This window comes from Protopterus annectens, chromosome 4.part0 (assembly GCF_019279795.1).
Source record: "Protopterus annectens isolate FY-2018-M chromosome 4.part0, PAN1.0, whole genome shotgun sequence".
NCBI lineage: Eukaryota > Metazoa > Chordata > Ceratodontiformes > Protopteridae > Protopterus > Protopterus annectens.
Window position 1 is genome coordinate 868,122,705 of NC_056733.1, and position 17,637 is coordinate 868,140,341.

The 17,637-nt window shown below is 41.9% G+C and overlaps 1 protein-coding gene across 1 annotated transcript in view; it reads left to right on the forward strand.

Moving 5' to 3' along the window:
- The window catches only part of SPECC1L (sperm antigen with calponin homology and coiled-coil domains 1 like), a 2,326,126-nt gene that overhangs the window by 1,447,859 nt on the left and 860,630 nt on the right, over window positions 1–17,637 (forward strand). The gene's annotated exons all lie outside the window — the stretch shown is intronic.

Here is a 17,637-nt window from a genome sequence, read left to right on the forward strand (position 1 = left end):
CAGAATTACGTTACTTGTGTGTGTATTATTTTTTTTTTACATTGGATTCAATTTGTTAACACTTTCTGTTTATTATTGTGTATAGTTATTTTATGTTTGTGGACTTTTTCCTTCCTTTGTTACCCCTATAAAAGTTTTGCCGCTGGTATACAAAGTTAAATGATTTTCTCTCGCTCTGCCCCCTCTCCCAACTGTGTAGAGTATTAGTGGGCAACTTTTGTGTAGTAATTGGCAGAGGTTGCTATTAACTAGTGCACTTACAATTCTAATGTAATGATGTTGTAACCAGCTCCACTGGTGTAAAAGAAAGAAGCTCTGATTATGCTTCACACAACCCATGTTAAGTTAGTAACACAGACGCCTGTTGATGCTAGCATCAGGAGGATGAGCAGGCCTGTCCTCAGAAGGGTGGGACTAAGAATAGGGCCATCCTATGCCATATTTCCTCAGACAAGGAACAGCAATGTTTAGGGCATTCATCTCAGCAGGTGTGAATATACTAACCTTCTTTAGCAGGTCTATGGAAGCATGCACGTATGTGAGGAGAGATTGCATACAAGTGGTCGACAATTCATGTCACTCAACAGAAATAAAAGCTGGTATAGCTGGGTGAAAATCAACTGATTTCACATAGTGTTTTTTTTTTTCTGTGCGAGATTGCAGTGCATTGCCGATCATGGAATTTGCCCTTTCCTCACTGTATTGTGATATCAAAATTGGTATATATAATTAGCAGGCGGTGTGGGGGTGTACCCTACTGTTATTTTGTGACTGATTATGGAGCATTTGTTCTCAATTGGTTGCTGTTCAGTTTATTCATTTTACAATTCATTGACATACATTTGTGAGGAGGTAAAGTTGACCCCCTTGGTGATATGGGTCACTTGTCCTCTGTCGAAATAGTGCAAATGAGGGCAGAAGCAGCCACTGGGGTTGTCAGGAAGATGGGTGACCCCTTTGGAGTTGTGGGACGTTTGACAGTTTATAGACAGAGCAGAAAGCATACGGGCAAACGATTGAGTATGAGGATCTAGTGAACTTGTAAAGTAGAAACCTTGTGCACTCACAGCCAGTTTGTGCTGTTGCAGAAGACCTATGACATAGGGGGATTAATGAAGTCTTGCTTTTCCTTTGTTATTTCCTCTGAGCACATCTGAATCCTCTGCTTTGCAGTGAAGTGCACCCCCTTAGGTAGTTAGCTAGTGCTGTATGTCAGTAGGCCTATATTATTGTGGAAGTTCAGATGGCACATTTAATTATAAATGTTTCTGATGCATCATTTTAAATACCAATGCATAATTAAAGGAACAGATCAAAACTTATTCGCTAGCAACAAAATAAGTAAACACAAGTCTCTTCATGTGCGAGTTTTGTTGCTGCACATTGCATTTGCTTTTTGTGCAGGATGAGTTTTTGCATTGTTTCAGTACATGTTGTAGCTCCTTTGCATGTGAAACAGCCCTGTATAACCGAGGTCACTGGGGACTTTACTGATAAGAAACATGTTCGTATGTCCTTCTTTTCCCATGTTGCAGTATTCATAACATGAGGGGTTCCTCATCTAAGCGACCTGAACGTACGGTCAGTATACCAAAAACTTAAGCTACTGCTAGGTAGATGCGAAGTTGCACATAGTAACAGCCGACGTCAGCCATAAAAGTGATGCCTGTATGTACAATCCTCCAAATGTCCGAACGACAGCTTCTACCATTCATCTCATTGCCAAAGTTGTTATTCGTTCAAGTAAGTGCTCCATTGGAGAAACTTATATTTGTGCGTTTGCTACTGCATGCTTGTAAGAGGTTAATTTCATCCAGAAAGGCCAAGTGCCACTGTGTAAGACAGATTCCACACAAAGACACCCACAACCAGTGTCTTTTCTGTCTGGTTTCCAGTCACGACTACACTCTGTGCTATTTGTCAGGCGTTCATTCCTAAAACACTCATCAGTTGTCTGTCTACCATTAACACATATCTTGAGAACCAGAGACTAGACCGACTAGCACTCACTATGAAAGGTACTCCAGGTCCATTGGGTGAGCCCCCAAAGAAAAAGGCAAGGCCTGATTCTTCGGCTGTGCCTCTGATCCCGGATGTCCCTCACAAGGCCGGTGAAGACCCAGAGATATGTATTGTGCTTGGTCCTCCTCCTTCGGTGGGTACTGATTTAGAAGCCACTAGGGAGGGTTCCTTCAGCATGACTGCAGAGGCATAGCAGACGTCCTCTTTGGACGGTAAGGGGGAAACCACGTCTTAGTCCTTCAGATGTTCCTCACAGTACCTCTCCTGCCCTATCCATTGAGGTCTTACCAGTGTCGGGGCCAGAGCCAAGGCCTATGTCAGCCCATCCGTCCCAGCCTAGGGTAGGCCTTCCACTCAAATGGAAGCACAAATAAAAGTATGCGTCTCCCACGCAGGATCCTTCCCCAGACTAGAAAGCTTTTTCCCAAGGAGTCTTACATGCATTTCTCGCACTTAGGCCTTTCGTTTTGCAACCTCCTACTCCAGCATCTCCTATTTCCCCTCCACCCAGGGGTACTACTGTTGAACAAGAGGTCTTTGAAGACGATTCATCTTCAGATGAGTCCCTGGCCTACACCACTCAAATTGACTCGCCTGTGAGTTATGCCTCCCCTGAAGTTGATTCCAATGGTGGAGACTCCTGAGGAGGATAGTACATTTGGAGAAACTATCTCCAGAATGATGGAATTTTCAAGTAGGAAAGCTCTCAGGTTTTGGAAGTACAGAAGGGGTACTTTGATCCAAATACAAATAGACTTTCCTGCCCATTCAGCCATCCCACCTGTTTTGCCCTCTTTTCAAGATACTTTTCTTGCAGCATCCAAAACACCTGACTCACAACTTCCTGCTCCCAAAAGGCCAGACAGGTTCTGTAAAGTCCCTTTAAGACAGTAGGTATATGTACAAATGTCCTCTTGCAGATCCAGCTGTGATTTCTGTCTGCTGATAAACCCTCTAAGTTACTGCCCTCCACCAACCACTTGCCCTCAGACAAAGACAGTAAAATGATGGAGAGGATTGGAAAAAAAGGTCTACACCTCCTCTCCTCTGGCTTTTAGGCCATTAATTATCAGACACACATTGCTAAGTCAGTTCTGACCCTACTTTCTCAGGCCTGTAAATCGCTGACAGATCTTCCAGATTCTGCAGCCAAATCCCAGCTCTCTTACCTTTTGGCATTTTTCCTCCCAGGTTACCAGTCACTCCATAAAATGCAATTATGATGCAGAGGAGGTTTCTGCAAGATCCGCAGCATCCGGTTCTGTCCTCAGGAGGTATTCCTGGCTGAGATTACAGCCTTTGCCTGAAGATTTCAAGCAAAACAAATGGGTATGCTAGTAGACAACACCACCCTATTTGGTGCTAATTGCTGCAGCCCTGTTCAAATGCCTTCAAGAGAAAGAAAAAGAACCTCAGGAACTGAAACATATTTTGTCTCCCCAGTTCTTAAATACCATAGGAGCTACCCCTCAAGCCTAATTTTGTAAGGAAAAAGACCCATGCTCCTTCCCAACAACACAAGAGTGGCACATGCAGGCAGACGACTCCTAGGTCTCACCCATCATTTGCTCAAAAGGCCCCCTTTCTGGACAAGCCAGATTGTCTGTGACTACCTGGCCTCTTTCTTAGAAATCTCTTTCCCAGCGCCTTTCTCATTTCCTTTCAAAATGGACAAGCATTATCACAGACAAATGGGTCCTGTCTGTTGTCCAAGGGGGTTACTCCATGACTTGGAAAACCACTCCTCCCTTCATGGGGATTCCACAGACCTCAAAGGACCAGATCCACCTTTTTCCTGAAATCATTCAAGACTTGCAAACACAAGGAACTACACAGGAAGCTCCCTCCTTGGAAAGAGGGAAGAGGGTTCTACTTCACGATGTTCTTAGTTCCCAGAAAGATGGTCATTGGAGATCAATTTTAGACTTTTTCTCAACTCGTTATTTTCCTTCAAGTGTCCACCTTCAGGATGCTCACCCGGCAAACTCTGTTTCCACTGTTGCTCCCTTAAGCTTTCCTGGTTTCCTTAGACATCAAGGATAATAATCATCATCATCTTCTTTCGGCTGTTCCCGTTAGGGGTCGCCACAGCGAATCATCTGTTTCCATTTCTTCCTGTCCTCTGCATCATGCTCTTTCACACCAACCACCTGCATGTCCTCTCTCACCACATCCATAAACCTTATCTTAGGCCTTCCTTTTTTCCTCTTACCTGGCAGCTCCATCCATAGCATCCTTTTCCCAATATACCTAGCATCCCTCCTCAGCACATGTCCAAACCAATGCAATCTCGCCTCTCTTGCTTTGTCTCCAAACTGTCCAACCTGAGCTGACCCTCTAATATACTGATTCCTAATCCTGTCCATCCTAGTCATACCCAGTGCAAATCTTAACATCTTTAACTCTGCCACATCCAGCTCTGACTCCTGCCTTTTCGTCAGTGCTACCATCTCCAACCCATATAACATAGCTGGTCTCACTACCCTCTTGTAGACCTTCCCTTTCACTCTTATTGGTACCCGTCTGTCACAAAACACTCCTGACAGTCTTCTCCACCCATTCCACCCTGCCTGTACTCTCTTCTTCACCTGTCTTCCACACTCACCATTACTCTGAACTGTTGATCCCAAGTACTTAAACTCATCCACCTTTACCAACTCTACTCCCTGCATCCTCACCATTCCTCTACCCTCCCTCTCATTTACACACATATATTCTGTTTTAGCCCTGCTGACCTTCATTCCTCTCCTCTCTAAAGCATATCTCCACCTCTCCAGGGTCTCCTCAACCTGGTCCCTACTCTCACTACATATCACAATGTCATCTGCAAACATCATAGTCCACGGGGCCTCCTGTCTAATCTCATCTGTCAACCTGTCCATCACCACTGCAAATAAGAAAGGGCTCAGAGCTGATCCTTGATGTAATCCCATCTCCACCTTAAACGTATCTGTCACTCCCACCGCAGTCCTCAACAATGTCACACTACCCTTGTACATATCCTGTACCACTCTTACATGCTTCTCTGCCACTCCCGACTTCCTCATACAATACCACAACTCCTCTCTAGGCACCCTGTCATGTGCTTTCTCTAAGTCCACAAAGACACAATGCAACTCCTTCTGACCTTCTCTGTACTTCTCCAACAAGGATGTGTACCTCCATATCCCTTTCGACCCTCTGTTCAGGAAATTCTTAAGTTTTTCTGTTGATTCTCATTGTCAGTTCTGTGCTTTGCCCTTTGGACTCCCTACTGCTGCAAGGGTATTCACAAGGTGTTTGGCTTCTATCATTGACTTTTGCAGACTCCAAGGAATTCTCATCTACCCTTACTTGGATGACCTGCTCATTCAAGCAGAACATCCTGACACTTTACAACAGAACCTTCAAACCACCATCTCTTTGTCTTCTCAGTCTGGGGTTCACCGTCAACTACAGCAAGTCTTCCCCAACTTTTTTTTCAGGACCAGGTTTTCCTAGGTTGCAGGATAAGGACAGACCTTATGATGGCTTTACTGCCTTTGCAAAAGATGCAGTCCCTGCAGACTTCCTTCCAGCGGTTGCTTTCTCTGTCCTCTTTGACTGACAAGGAGTTCCTCAGGATGCTAGGGTTCATGGCTTCAGTTATACCAATGTTGCCCCTAGCCAGACTCCACATGCCAAAGTTCCAGTGGTATCTGAAAACCCTCTGGTCCCAGCATGTTCATCCTCTAGAGTTTATCCTTCCACTTCTACCCTGCTTAAAGAAGGAATTGTTTTGGTGGATTCAACAAATATTTCAGAGTCCAGGACACCCCCCTCAGCTACCTCATCCAATTCAGGAATTGTTTACAGATGCTTCAGATCTGGGATGGTGAGCAACACTAGGGAACCTAAAGGTTCAAGGCCTGTAGTCTCCTTCCATAAGGAAACAACACATCAACATCAAAGAGCTAAGAGAGCTGATTCAGGCCCTTCAAGCCTTCAGGTCATCTCTTCTACCAGGTCTTTTGAAAATGTTAACAGACAACACAACAGTTCTCTGATATGTGAACAAACAGGGGGGAACAAAGTCTCATCTCTTCTGCAGAATAGCAATCCAAACCTGGGAGATTGCTCTGCAAACAAAGGTAACTTTGACACCTGTTTATATCCCCTCAGCTCAAAATGTTCTGGCAGATGCACTGAGCATATCCATGACTGGCTAGGGGCTTTTACAACTACAAACCACCCTGCTACAGGCCCCATATGGAGCTCAGTGTCTCTCCAACCTAACACCATTCTAAGTAATCGGCTGCAATAACACCTTTATCTTGAACCCAACCAGTGGATACACTGTTATGTGAAAAGCGCAGTCCAGGTCTGAACTGTCTGCAAACACAAACAGCTAAAGTTAACTTTGTACCTAACACCATTCTAACTAATCATCTGCAATAAAACCTTTATCTTTAACCCAACCAGTGGATACACTGTTATATGAAAAGCACAGTCCGGGTCTGAACTGTGTGCAAACACAAACCGCTAAAGTTAACTTTGTGTATGTGTCTACCTGTTTGAGCTAATATTTATTATCCTCTGGAGAGCACTCTGCTTAGGCTTGTAAGCAGCCCCCCCCCCCCCCACACACACACACACACTCACTCATCTACCATGTCTCTTTTATTTCTTTCTGTTAGCAAATAATATCCATAACTGATCAAATACTGTGTGTTTAATTTAATTTAGAGCACAGTAGCCTACAGATATAAGGTTATGCTGTTTTTCCACCTGATAAATTGTTAAGAAATGACTTACAGCTTCACAGCAGTTCTTGGTCAATTTTGATTGTTTTTCTTAAACACAAACTTGTCTTTGCCTGGATCTTGACTCATTAACAGCAGTACAAAAGAACTCCCAGCCCACACTCTTGTTTCCCCCTCCCCCTTCCCTGTTTGTTTCCTTAAACCAATCTCAAAGTTAATAAATATTAACTGTGGCAGGCACCGTTTTAGATTTTACACAGCCGGACTGGGTCTGAAGCACTAATAGCTCCCTTCCAATCAATATCTTAGAAAACCTTTATTACCTGATTTGGCTTACTAAGTCCCTTACTACCCATTAAAGAGTACCTCAGTGGAAAACTGCTCAAGAAAGCTTAATGCTTTACATGTGAGCTCTTGAACTTTAAGTGTCTTACCAGGGCATAAAAGTGAAATTTACTTTCATAGCCATAAAACTGTAAAATGTAGCAAATGCAACTCTTTAGACAAATTGTTATAAAAAGGAGGAGAGGAACCTAATAGAAAGTAAGAAAGAACCTACTTTTACCTCCAGTGCACTCACACAGTATACACAGACCCTTACTACCTCGTGGTCTGGTTTGGCCCTGTTCCGCTCGCCCTCACTGCGCTTGGGCTTGCTCCACACCCCACCCTCAAATCCCACCCTCCCCCAGTGGTGCTAAATATATAGTGCTACAACTGCACCCCTATTTCTTCAACCAATCAGCTGTATCCAAGTCATCAATAGGCTCTCCAGTACTTAACCTTTCTATCCTATCTTAAAAAGTTTAAACTGGGAAAAGTCAAGCTTAATAATCCCAATGTTACTTGCAATGAAACCACTTAAAATACTACCACTGTACACTGTGCTACCCTTTCTGCTTGTCCCACATCTTCTTACTGCCTATGAATATAAAACAAGTTTCCACTACCCAAAAGGCCAAACCTCCACTTTTATAGCTCCACACAAGCTGGAACACTTAATACATCCCCTCCCATCTAACTCCTTACTTACTAGGTATCAGCATCCCATTAGAGCAAGATATGCCAACCCTAAAACCAAAAGATACCAAAATCTATTAATTAAAATCTGGAAGCTCACAATCAGGTTACATAGAAACTTGACAGTGGATGGAGATATCCACCCAGATCCTATCCCATACTCATCCACTGGCTCTAGGTCCTTTACTAACTGTCCCGCTACTACACAAATCTTAGACAACCCCCCAAGCTCACTGTTGATTAGTCACCTAAATATCTGGAGTGTAAACTATAAGATTCAACACCTACATGCCCTCTTAGATGCTCTTTCCCTAGACATACTATGTCTTACTGAAACCTGGCTAAAACCTTCTACTTCAGATAAAGAAGTTATACCACCAGGCTATAACATCCTAAGGCTTGATCGAACCAGTAGAAAGGGAGGTTGGGTAGCTGTTCTGTACAAATCCATGCTTGAAGTGTCCAAAAATGCCTTGCAAACATCCCTGTTTGGCAATGCTGAAATTCTGATCACCAAGCTCCACATTAATGAGAACAAATGTATAAATCTAGTCTGTGTGTATATTCCCCCAGGCAATAACAGAAATACCCTTGAAGATATCCTACATTGGTTATCCAGGAATTATCCCCAAGAAACTATTGTACTTGGGGACTTCAACATAGACTGGAACATGTGTTTCTCAGAACCCCCTACTCACCACATAAACTTTTATGGATTTTCACAGGCCATATCCTCCCTGCTAGGATCAGTAAACCCAACAATAAAGCAAGTGTTCTGGATTGGATTCTTGTTAACACCCATCCCCTCAAATACAAGAGTGGGACCCTGCCTGATGATGTAAGTGATCACCTCCTCACGTATTTAATCAGGCAAAAAGCTGATATCCACAACCAGTCCATTTTTAAAACAATAAGGAACAATAAGAATTTCAACTGCACAAATTTCCAAAATGAACTCAAATCTTGAAATTGGTCAGTTCTGAAACAATTACCACTCGAAGAAGCAGTAAATTACTTTAATACCAAATTCCTATCCATCCTTGACTCCCATGCACCAGCACGGACTATTAGAACCAAAACAAAAGTTGCTCCTTGGCTCTCAAAAGAAACCAGACATGAAATGCTCCTTAGAAATTGGGCTTGGGCAACTTCGAGGACCACAAAAAACACCATAGATCAACTTAGATACAGACAGCTAAGAAATGAAACAAAATAATCCACCACATTAAACAAGAAAAACGATTACTATTATCTACAAGAAAAACACCAAAACAAGCCACAAAAGTTCTGGGTTGGTATAAACAAATTCCTTAGTCCAGGACAGTCCTCCACTCCCTATCCCTTGGATTCTAACTAAACCCCCCAGCAGAAATTGCCAATACCTTTAACATCTTCTTTACAACAACCATCCAGAACCTAGCTAACCAATTATCCCCTGGATGCCCATATTCTCCGCCCACTACACCCTGCTTCCAACTCCCCTTTAACTTCAAGACAGTTTGCACGTCTTTGGTCTGAAAATTACTTAAAAAAACTAAAGCCTACCACCCTGTCGGTTGATCTCCTCCCTGCAGAATATCTACAAAAAGCTGCAGATGTCATAGCATACCCCATTACTATCCTGATCAGTAGAACTATAACTGAAGCATCCATTCCCTCCACCTGGAAGATATCCCATGTCATCCCACTCCTTAAAGGGGGCAGCTCTACTGAAGTTTCAAACTGTAGACCCATAGTTATTCTGTCACCCTAAAATTATGGAAAATGCATCCACAATCAACTCCTGAACTATGTTATCCATAATAGTCTTTTAGCCAACAGTTCTACTGAACTTTCAAAATCCACAATCAACTCCTGAACTATCTTATCCATAATAGTCTTCTAGCCAACAGTTCTACTGAACTTTCAAACTATAGACCCATAGCTATTCTGTCACCCTAAAGTTATGGAAAATGCATCCACAATCAACTCCTGAACTATCTTATCCATAGTAATCTTCTAGCCAACGCCCAACATGGCTTTAGACCGTTCCATAGTACAACCTCACCCTTCCCCTCCTCTCCTTCTCTAACGTCATTAACCAACACCGAAACAGTAATAAACTTTCCTCTGCTATCTTTCTCGATCTTTCAAAAGCCTTTGATATGGTAAACCATAAAATACTCATAAACACTTTGAAATCCATCTGCCTAGAGGACCAGGCCATCCAATGGTTTCAGTCATATCTCAGTGGTAGACAACAGGCTGTCTTATGGCAGAGCAAACTATCTACCCTTTTACCGATCACCGTCAGAGTATCCCAAGGCTCCATACTAGGTCCACTATTATTTTCATCAATGATTTGTATAAGGTCATCCCAAATGCAACATTCATTCAATATGCGGATGACTCCACTTTAGTATGCTCCAACACTTCACCTACAGAGTTGCAGATTCTATCCCAAAATACTTTTAATACAGTTGAAAATTGTCTCCTTAATCGTCATCTCATTTTAAATCCTAATAAAACCAAACTGCTGTTTTTCTCCCCCACTCACAGGTCTTCTCTTATAAACCTTTACATTAAAATCCTACAATGGCACCATTATTTCACCACATTCCTCAACCAAACTCTTAGGAGTTATAGTAGATAATAACCTTAAGTTTGATCTGCATATAAATAAAACTATTAAGACAGTTAATAAAAAACTTGGCTCACTATATAGGATCAAGCCCTTCCTAACGCCATTAGCCAGAACTTTAATTGCTCAGTGTATGCTTTCCCTCTATTTACAAACCTCAGCAAAACTGACCTTAATAAACTTTCTAGCAGCTACAATCACATTGCTAGATTTGCTACCGATGCAGCCTACAGAACTCATCACTGTCATAACCTAAATCTACTGGGATGGTTTGAACTGCCTAACCTACTTCAGGTTAACCAACTAATAGTTGCACACAAGATCCTGTACCAACCAGATAATACACCCGCACTTAAAAACCTAAAGACCCCCTGCAGTAGCCTTAGCGCACTTCGTTCATCTGAAAGACTACTAGTTCAAACTCTCAAATCCAACAACACAGCCGTTAAATCTTTATTTGCTAACTCTGTTGGCAAAACTTGGAATTCTCTTCCTGCTGATATTACATCTGAACTCTCTCTACCGCAATTCAAGAAAAGTCTTGATTCAACTTTAAAAAATGATGGCTATGTCCTTGTCGTAATCCAGACTAACTTTAACCATCACTCATGTTTATGGAGGACTTCTGCCTAAACTGTGTTTCTTAACTTATAAATCCTACGATCTCCTTGGATCTACTATCAGGTTAGCCTACTAGGCATTCAGTACCCTGTCATTCTTAAAAACACTGTCTAGAATTTTCTATCTGAGTAAAAATGTAATTATTTGTTTGTGTATCTGTTTTTGTGTTTGTTTACATCTGAGTAAAATCATTTTATTTGTGTTTTAAACTGTAAAAATGTAACAGTTTGTTGAATGCCTTTTTGGAGCTTTTCTCCCTGGGCCTCCACTAAAAATGGACATGTATCCAGTCGGACTATCCCAGTAAACAATTTATTTATTTATTTATTTGCAGTTGGTTTACCAGGATAGTCCATTGGGCCAAAATGAACCCGTTTTCAATGGAGTCCTGGGGAGAAAAGCTCCAAACAATCGATGTTACAGTAGGTTATATGATAGTTATACAAATGTAAAAGATTCAAGCAAAAAATTACAAATAATACAAACTAGTGATGAAACTTACAGATGATACAGACTAAAGAAGGATTGTAGCAAAGTAAATAATGAGAAGTCATTACATATCAGGAATCATACACTTAAGAGGTGCAGCGTAGTGTATTCTTGCAGATACAATAATAATAAGAATGTATGAGTTGGGAGAAATGATAAAAGGGAATTGCAGGTGTAATCAGGAGAAGGAAAGGGAGATGGGAATTGCCAGTGTTAGTTATGTGGGGTGGGAGCAAGAGCATTCCCACTGGGATACTAGATGTGAAGGAAGGGATCGCAGGAGCATTCCCACTGGGATACTAGATGTGAAGGAAGGGATCGCAGGAGCATTCCCACTGGGATACTAGATGTGAAGGAAGGGATCGCAAGAGCATTCCCACTGGGATACTAGATGTGAATGAAGGGATCGCAGGAGCATTCCCACTGGGATACTAGATGTGAATGAAGGGATCGCAGGAGCATTCCCACTGGGATACTAGATGTGAAGGAAGGGATCGCAGGAGCATTCCCACTGGGATACTAGATGTGAAGGAAGGGATCGCAGGAGCATTCCCACTGGGATACTAGATGTGAATGAAGGGATTTTTTGAAAATAAAATGGTTAGAGGTGATACAAATAGATGGTGGTAGGGAGTTCCAGAGGCATGCTAGACCATACGATAGAAGATTTTTGCCTGGGGGACGAGTTGGTTTGTACACTTCTAATAGATTTTGGTTGTTAGACCTTAATACTCTATCAGGTAGGTGCATTTTAAAGGCAGAAGACAGGGAGAGGGACAGAGGGAGGGGTTGAAAATGAGCTTGTGTGCAAGAGTTTAGTTGAGTATAGGTGAGATGCTTGGGTAGTTCTAGCCATTTTAGTTGTTGGAGAGAGGAACAGTGGTGGGTGGAGGACTTATGGCTGGTAGCGAACTTGGCGATTTTGTTGTAGCAAGAAGAAAGTTGTGTTTTCAGAGAGGACTGTAGATTAGTTATAAGTGGAGCTCCATAGAGAAGGGAGGGGATAAGAAAGGAAGTAGAGAGAGTTATTTTAGTGGCAGGTGTAAAGTAGTGATTTTGCCGATAGAGCATACCTAGTTTTTGATGGGTTTTTTTGATATTTAATTGTAAATGGGAGTTGAATTTGAGTTGGTTATCAATTTGGACCCCAAGTAATTTGGTCTCTGACACCAGTTCCAGAGGTGTGTTATTTTGACTAGTAATAGAGAATGTGTTTATATCGAAAGGGGGTGAATACCATTAATTTGGTTTTAGAGCCATTGAGTGCTAGGTGATTTCTTTTCATCCATTGCTCAGTGGTTGAAAAAGCGTCTTGAGTAAGCTTTAGGAATGTAGGGATAGATGTGGCAGAGCAGATTATAGTTGAATCATCTGCATATTGGATGATGATTGAGAAAGGGATAGAGTTGCGGAAATCATTCATAAATATGTTAAAGAGGAGGGGACCCAATATGGAGCCTTGGGGAACTCCGGTTGGGGTATTTAGAAATGAGGAGGTGGCCTTTTTCCATTTTACTGCTTGATATCTATTGGATAGATAGCTGGAGAACCAGTTCAAAGAAGAAGGAGATAGGTTAAGTTTTGAGAGTTTAGTTAAAAGCAGGCTGTGTGAGATTAGTATCAAAGGCCTTAGAGAGGTCAAGTAGTAGGGTAGAAACAATAAGACCAGAGTCCCGGGCTTTGTTAACAGTTTCAAGGAAGGGGAGGAGGGCTGTCATAGTGCTGTGACTTGTTCGGAATCCATGTTGTGTGGGAGTTAGTAGGTGATTATCTAAGAGATGTGGTAGGAGTTGAAGTTGGATACACTTTTCTAGGAGTTTAAACCAACTGTAAAATAAATAATAAATGACACAAGCCCTCGAATGGATGATCCACAGGGATGTGCTTCTGGGCATTCTCCGTTGGTGGGGTAAGCCTCAGATAGATCTTTCTGTCTCCCATATGAGCAGACAACTTCCAAAGTTTTTTGCCAGAATCCCACACCCTCTGGCTTGGAAGGTGGATGCCCTGTCCGTCTCATGGAAAGCAGTGTTTCTGTATGCATTCCCCCACTTCTCACTAATTCAGAAACTCCTGCTGAAGATTCATACGGGCAACCCAAAAATCTTGTTGGTAACCTCCTTTTGGCCAAGACAGCATTGGTTCCCTCTTCTTATGCAGTTACCCAAGGGCAGTTATCACAAGTTACCTCACAGGATGGATCTACTCAAATAAAACAAGGGATCTTTTATTCACCCACATTTAGCAACACTGAACCTGACTTTGTGGGTACTTGGCTTCTGATTCCTTTCAGACGCCTTTTCTCTGAGGATGTGCTTCTAGTCCATATGGAAGAGGTTCTCCATCTGGTGTCTTAATAAGTTACTAGATCCATTTTCAGTGGATATACCCCTATTCCTTTCTTATTTGTGTATGCTGCTGAAAGCTGGACTGGCTTATTCTTCAGTTAAAGCCCTTTTATCAGTCATTTCTGCATGTCTGCCTTTATCTCCCCCCTTAGCTTCTAGACTAAAGGTTAAGCTTTTCTTGAAATGTGTCCTTCACATCAGACCTCCCAGGAAACCTGTTTCTCCTCCCTGGGGCTTAAATTTTGTTTTGGAAAAAGTGACTCAGACTCCCTTTTTAGCTTGCAGCCTCAGCTTCCCTAAAATTTTGTACATAGAAAACTTTTTTATTGGTAGCCATCACTTCTGCTAGGAGAGTTTCTGAAGTCCAGGCTTTAATGGCTTCACAGCCCGTTCTGATTTTACACAAGGATAGGGTGTCTCTTCGTACTAAACCTTCTTTCATGCCAAAAGTGGTTAATAACTTGTCTCTTAACCATTCTCTACACTTACCCATTTTTCCTTCTCCTCCAAACTCCAGTGAAAGGGTGCTGCACACATTGATGTACATAGACAACTTAGATTCTACTTGGATAAGACCAAATCCATTAGAAAATCTGAGCAATTGTTTGTTTCCTTTCACCCCAGGGCACTGGGAAAACCTGTTTCTAAACAGACTATTTCATCTTGGATCTCTAGGACAATTTCTTTCTGCTGCGTCTCTCAGGGGAAACTCGTTCTTCATCTGTTAAGGCCATTCCACTAGAGCTGTAACTTCCTCTGAGGCCTTCTTTAAAGGTCTGTATACTGCTTTTGTCCTGGAAGCAACTACTTGGTCCTCTGTCCATACATTCACAAAACACAACAACCTGGACTCTGTCTTCAGATCCAGAGCAGAATTTGCCAGGGCAGTTCTGCATGGCTTCATGGAAACTTCCTGTGCTCCTAACCCCCTCCCCTTTCTGGGTCTATATTAGAATATCGAAAGATGTAAACACCGAATGTTTAAATGTCGAACTGTATTCAGCGAAAGCTGAAAACAACGAACATACAGAACAGTGAATTTTTTCCTAGGGAAAAAATTTGCTGTTCCAAAACACATACACACAACACAAGCACACCAAACAAACAGCAATCCACACACATACACCTAAAATCTTACACCTAACCCTACACTAAACTATACACACACCACTAACTATCCACTTACCTTAACCCAAACCCTAACCCTAAGGTCCGTCACTATCGCACACTCACCCTTGCCCTAACCCTACCTCACCTACCCGCCCTAACCCTCACATCCACACAATCACACACTTACCTGACGTGCGCCCTAACCCTAACTCGCCTAACCCTCACATCCACACTATCGCACACATACCTTACCCGCGCCCTAACCCTAACTCACCTAACCCACCCTAACCCTCACATCCACATAATCGCGCACATACCTAACCCGCACCCTAACCCTAACTAACCTAATCCACACTCAATCGCACACTTACCTGAACCCAACCCGTAACTTTCCACCACAGTGCTGAAAATACCGAAGCAACAGAAATGGACAACCGAATTCTTTCCCTAGGAAAAAATTCAGTTTTCTGTTGCTTCGATATTTTCAGCTTTTGCTGAATACAGTTCGACATTTAAACATTCGGTGTTTACATCTTTCGATATTCTAATATAGACCCCCCTCCCCCTTTCCAACTCATGAGCTATGGTGGTATTCACCCTCATGTTGTGAATACTGCAACATGGGAATAGGAGGACATAGAATAGTGGTGTAAAATCTTACCATAACCATAGATGTCCTTCTCTTCCATGTTGCAGTATTCTATCCGACCCTCCTTCCCCCTTGGCTCATGCTCTTTGGATATTACCTGGTTGCGTCATCCTTGCACTGGCGTTCTGACTGGGGCATTTAGTTTTTTGGATGGTATGTGCAGACATCATTTTTATGGCCAACGTCGGCTGTTACTTTGTGCAGTGTTGCACGTACCTATCAGTAGCTTAAGTATTTGGTGTACTGGCCAGCCATTTGGATTGCTTAGGCAGGGGATCTCTCATGTTTATGAATACTGCAACAAGAAAGAGAGGGGACATCTATGGTTTTGGTAAGATTTTACACAACTATTCTTGTTGTGACAAGAAGTGCAGTAAAACTAATTTAAAATTTTAGACTAGATGGGTAGTGAATCCTATAAGAGTTAGCTTTCTTAATTTTTCATTTTCTCAACAGATTCCATGTTTTATTACTGAATTCTTAGTTGAGTATATTATTTTGCTCACTTACAAACAAAAAAATCATTGAATCACTTAATGTTAGCCAGTGTAATTTATTTTCCTGTTTATGCTCCCAGTAAGTGTCAAAACTCCATCTGTGGCATTATCTGTGTTATTAGCACATTTAGTTTGTATTCTGTATTTCTAGACAACAGAAGAGCTTTCATTTAGCAAAATGGAGTTTTAATGTAATGTGAAAAAGTGGCTGTATAGCAGTCATGCATTAGGTACATGTGAGCACTGTATCTGTTTTGTAGTATAGCAAAGTTAGCAAAGTGCATTAAGGCTGTGCACTGTTAAAAAGCTGTTCCCTGTCTTGCAGGATTTGATTTTCTCAGCCCCTGTTTGCCTCTCTGCATTCTGTTACTCTGAGCAAGTTACAGTGCTCCCAGGCTGAGCCTAAAAAAGGTATATTTGGATCGGTTAACAAATGTAGATAATTTAAATATGTCCAAGCTTACCTGGGTGGTAATTTTATTATAACATAAGATTTTGTTTTGCTTGCTTTAAAATAGTCCAAATGAAATTAGTGTCCAGAGCTGTAGAAGATAAAAAGAGACAGGAAAAAAAGATCTTTATTAACCAGATAAAACTCTCAGAGTAAGGTCTTACGTATATTGTGGAAGAGCAGTAGTGACCTCTTTTTTTTTTTTTTCTTTTTCTGGAACTTGTCTGTTGATATTTGCACAGGTGTAACATGGGCCTCTCTGGCTATCTTTGTAAAGCATTACAACCTAGATGCTGTTTTCCAGTGTTGTACAGTATTTAAGGCCTCTGTAGTCAAAGGAATGCTTTCCTGAGTCCATCCAAGGTAGTTGCTGAAGAACATTTTCTAGCAGTACAGGAGAATGAACTAGACAATGTCAGGTTTGGAAGTTGTTTCCTTGCTAAAGTGATTGAATTTGCATGTTCATGGTTCGTCCTCATACACATTCATACATATCTTCCCCTGGCCAGACAGTGGAGAACAGTGTAGCTGTCTCTTTAGTTTGAGCTTGTGTTGGTGCTTAGATTGGCCTACTTGATCTGGACTGATAGAGGCACACAAGGGATTATGGAAATGGGAAAGAGCTGAAGCCTGAGGAAGTTCATAGTAGCACCTAGCCAGCTGTGAGCTGGTTGCTGCTGTCCTAGAAACAAAGGAAGATGAACCACAAACATGCAGTTCTATGATAATGGTAAGTACATAACTTAACTGTTCTGCCCTCTCTCTACTGTGATTATGTCCGTGAGTATTGTGTCTTCTGAAAAGGGGCATTGCCCATTAAGGTTCAGCCAATCCACAAAATAAAATAGAAGTAATCAAATAAACAGCACCTATGAAGCTATTTGCAAGTAATGTATACAATGAAACTGAAAAGTAAAGAGGCAACTTAGTACAACATGTAAGAGCTGTCCTGTGGTAAAGGATAGGTAGAGTTATTCTTCTCATAAAAAATGTAATTTTTTCAGTGGGATTAGAATTCTTAATAAAAAAACTTTCCTTTCTAATCAAGACATCTCCACCCACCCTCTCACCCAGTGATTACATGAGACC